Below are 4358 nucleotides of genomic sequence, written 5' to 3'. Positions count from 1 at the left end.
CCTGAGAGCTGGTGGCTGCAGAATGTCGACCTCATGGTCCCTGAGTGAAGTAATGCGGGGTTGACGGGCCAACTGACAGCCCTGAGTAATGAAAGACAGTGAGCCGGCTGCCAGCGGGCAGAACCGGGTGGGGCGGGAGGAGCAGTCGCTCAGGGCGGTTCTCGCCCCAGCCCGGAAGCCTGTGAGCCTCCCTCCCACTGGGGCTGGTCTCTCCCGCTGGCCCTGGTCCCTCCCGCCACACAAGGCACAGCCTCCCCGGCCTCCGCAGAGCCCGCCGGGGGCAGCGCCCTCCCCGGCTTGTGTGCCCCCAGGCCCCGATGGTGCGAGGCCCTTCCCAGCTCCGCTGTCGGCGACCTCGTGCGAGAGAGTTTACACCACGGCAATCGGCAAACCCCACGGAGCCGGGCTTCTCCCCAGAGCCCCCTGTGAAACACCTCTCAGCACATCGCTGCCCCCCACCCACCCTCGGTGGGGAGCAGAGTGCGGGCTCGGGCCAGCCCATGCAGAGGCCGTGGGTGTCCTCTGAACATTGGGGACAGCGTCAAGCACAGAGGTGGGCGCTTAGTAGGGGCTGGGGCACCCTGGCTGGTCGCCAGGTCAGCGTGGGCCTGTGAAGCCCCGGCACTGGGCAGGGGGCCGAGTGCAGAGGCTGCCGCTGACCCCGCCTTCCCCGCCAGGGCCCTGGGGCAGCGTCCAGTGGTTCCAGACAGGCAGCCTGGGCTCGCACCCCGGGTCTGCGTGTGTCGGCTGTGTGCACGTGGGCGGATGACTCCCCGCGGGTGGAGACCACCAGTCCACGGGGTTGACGTGAAATAACGCATTTTTATCGCCTGACATGGTGCCAGCTTCTTGTAAGCCGCCAACGGTGGCCGAGCGCCGTCATCACCTGCATTTACGGAGCACCTGCTGTGCGCCTGAGCTGTGTCAGGTGTGGGCACTCAGCAGTGAGCCCCTGACCTGGGGCCTCCCGGTCCAGGTGCCGCCCGCCCCGCCGAGGTTCTGGGACACTCCGGGGGGCTCGGTGCGGGACCCCTGCCCTCCCTACCGCAGCTCCCTGCTCCGTGCTCAGCCTGGCTCGGCAGTGAGGCATTTCACCAGCAGCGCCCCCCCTTACTAAGGCCACACCCCAAGGTCTCCGCCGTAAAGTGCCTGCCTGCAGGGCCACCCCCCCACACACACACACCCCTTTGGGGTGACACCTTGAAGAACTCTCATAAGCGAGGCACGAAACGGCACACGTCTGTTCACACGGCCGCTGGATCGCCAGCCCTGCCGGCACTCAGCAGCGGGGTGGCCAGGCAGGTCAGCCTCCCAGGTGCCGCCCGGGTGACGGTGTGTTCTCCGAGGCCCCTTCCAGGGATCCCGGCCGTCACCCGTCTCCTGGGAGCAGGGCCAGGCTCCCCCGCCATGGAGAGCTTCAGAAACTCATGTCATTCCTGCCCAGGGCACCCAGACCCCTGGCAGGACGAGTTCCCAGAACCAGACCACACACAGCGGCAGGGCTGGGAGCTGGCCAGGGACGTGGGGGTCGGCCGGGGACCGAGCGAGTGCGGACCTGGCCACTTCCCCTGACGTCATCACGTGTCCCAGCTTCACGTTCGTTCCTTTCCGATGATCGTTTCTTGTTCCCCAAAACTTCACTTTCTTAAGATTAACGCATTAAAAAATGACCACAGGAAGGAACGTCACCTCTAAGAAAACGTAACAAGGGTGTCTGCCCAGTGGTTCCCGTGTCCCCCCCCACACACCCTTTCTCCCTGTCACCTCTCTGAGCACCCGGGCGCCCCCACGTTATTTCGGGCTGTCCTCTTGCCCCTAAACCAGCCCCTGGACACGTTTGGCCAGCGAGTGTCAACCAGGCCCTGAGCACCCAAGGGAGGAAGTATGATGACCAGGATGTCACCTGTGGCCACCTCCTGTTCTAAGATTCGAGAGTTGAAGGAGTTTGGTTTGCTCAGGATGCAGATGCCCTGTGGTCAGAGGCTGGGCCACAACCTCGGGTGCCCAGGGGTGGGGTGGGGGAGGGCAAGGTCGTCTCTGCTTCCAGGCTGGGAGCTCAGAGCCCTGAGGTCCCCTGGCTCAGCTGTCAGTGGGGGCCCCAGGGACTTAAACTCACACCTCCTGCCTCCCCTTCGGATACTGGTTCACGGGGATTGAGGGGCAGGCTGGAGGGTGGCCAGGATGCTCAGCAGGGGCTCTCCGTGCGGTGCCCCACATCCGCACCTCACACCTGGTGGGATGCGGTCAGGAGGCCTGGAGACCGCAGCTTTCCTGCCCCTTCACCGTGGAGCCGGTGTCCTCTGTGTCTGTCCCCTCTGTGAAACTCGGCCTGGGCGTCTGCCTTGTCAGGCCATGGGAGGACCAAGCGGCTGAGTTTGCAGGGCACCGAGGGCAGGCCCTGCCCATCATCGGCACTGGGCGAACACAGCCTGTCCCTCCTGGTGTGTCCCCAGTGCTTGGCACTGTGCTTTGCCAACAGCAGCAGTTCAGTAGGTGCTGGTGACTTGGGTACAGATTGGTGTGTGGGGCATGGCGCTGGGGGGGGTTGCACAGAGGTGACGGCGATGGCACACGTGACGGCGATGGCACACGTGACGGCTCCATTAGCGGGGCGGTGGCTCTGCCTTGCTCCCCTCCTCCGCCCTGCATGGAAGCGCCTTTTCCCGGAGGTGGGGCAGAAGCGGCTCTGTGCCCAGGGAGGTGATGCCTTCCTCCCCGTGAGGAGCCAGAGAGGCCATTAGCCTAATCGTCGTGGGGGTGGGGCTGTTGCTTTCCGCTCTCCCCTCCCCTGTCACACCCACCCCGGCACCCTGCTCTGCGGCCACCTCCCACACACTAGGGACCCTCGCCCTGCAGGGCGGAGCACAGCGGCTGGGGGATGCGGGGGTCAGGCCGGGCAGGGAGGGCGTTGGGTCGGCGATGTGGGCTGAAATGCTTGGCAGGTCTCAGCTCTGCATTTTGAAGATGGAGGGTCCCCCCACACCCTGCCTCTGCAGACCAAGCAGCAAGGCCGAGCCCGGCGTCGCCGAGAAATGGCGACATGGGTCCAGCGAAAGAGCTGGGGCCCGGTCTAGGCGGCTCACTCGAGAAGCTTCGCTCGATGGGGAAGCAGCACATCTGGTGTGTTGGCTGCCGGGGGTGACAGGCAGGGAGGCTTCTGTTTTCTCGTCGTGGGAGAGATGACAGTGAGTGACCAGAGCATAGCACGTGCTGGCGAGGACTGGACCCCATGTGCAACTGAAGTGACGGGTCGTGGGAGGGAACGTGGACGTCCATCCCCAGGGCCTGGAGGGCAGGCAGCCTGTGGGACACAGGCAGGTAGGCGGGCAGGGGAGCTGGTCCTTCTCTTCTGATTTCCGTGGAAAACGGGAAGCAAGAGCGAGCACACTGGAGCGCGTCTGGCGGGGCGAGGAGGCGTGGTGCGGTCACCCAGGGCAGGAGAGCTGCGTGGCGGTCCGTGGCCTCCAGGGCAGCGTTTAGGGCGATTTTGTGTTTTTCCCCAGCGGTGTGGGCCACAGCGTGGAGCGGGCAGGGCTCGGTCTTACCAGTTTTGCCAGATGAATGTGATGATGGAGAGAGGGACCAGTGTGCAGAGGGAGGGCAGAGAAATGACCTGACCATGGTCTTCGAGCCTTAACCCATCTATCCATCTACCCATCCATCCATCTTTCCATCTTTCCATCTATCTCTCCATCCGTCCATCCATCCGTCCGTCTGTCCGTCCGTCCGTCCATCCATCCATCCATCCTTCCATCCTTCCATCCATGCATCCATCCATCCATCTCTCTATCCATCTACCCATCCATCTACCATCCATCCATCCTTCCATCCATCCATCCTTCCATCCATCCATCTATCCATCTACTTATTTATCCACCACCCATCCATCCACCACCCATTTATCCATCCATCCTTCCATCTGTCTCTCTATCCATCCATCCATCTATCCACCCATCCATCCATCCATCCATCCATCCATCCATCCATCCATCCTTCCATCTATCTATCCATCCATCCATCTCTCTATCCATCCATCCATCCTTCCATCCATCCATCCATCCATCCTTCCATCCATCCATCTATCCATCTACTTATTTATCCACCAGCCATCCATCCACCGCCCATTTATCCATCCATCCTTCCGTCTCTCCATCCATCCATCCATCCATCCATCCATCCATCCATCCTTCCATCCATCTATTTCTCTATCCATTCACCCATCTCTCTATCCATCCATCCATCCTTCCATGTATCTGTCCATCTATCCATCCGTCTTTCCATTCAGCTACCCATTCCACTGTCCAGGGCACCATGATGACCACCTGCAGTTTGGGAGACCTATAAAGAGAGGATAAATA

This window comes from Pteropus vampyrus, unplaced genomic scaffold (assembly GCF_000151845.1).
Source record: "Pteropus vampyrus isolate Shadow unplaced genomic scaffold, Pvam_2.0 Scaffold72, whole genome shotgun sequence".
NCBI classification, from domain to species: domain Eukaryota; kingdom Metazoa; phylum Chordata; class Mammalia; order Chiroptera; family Pteropodidae; genus Pteropus; species Pteropus vampyrus.
Note: the sequence above shows the minus strand (reverse complement) of the source record.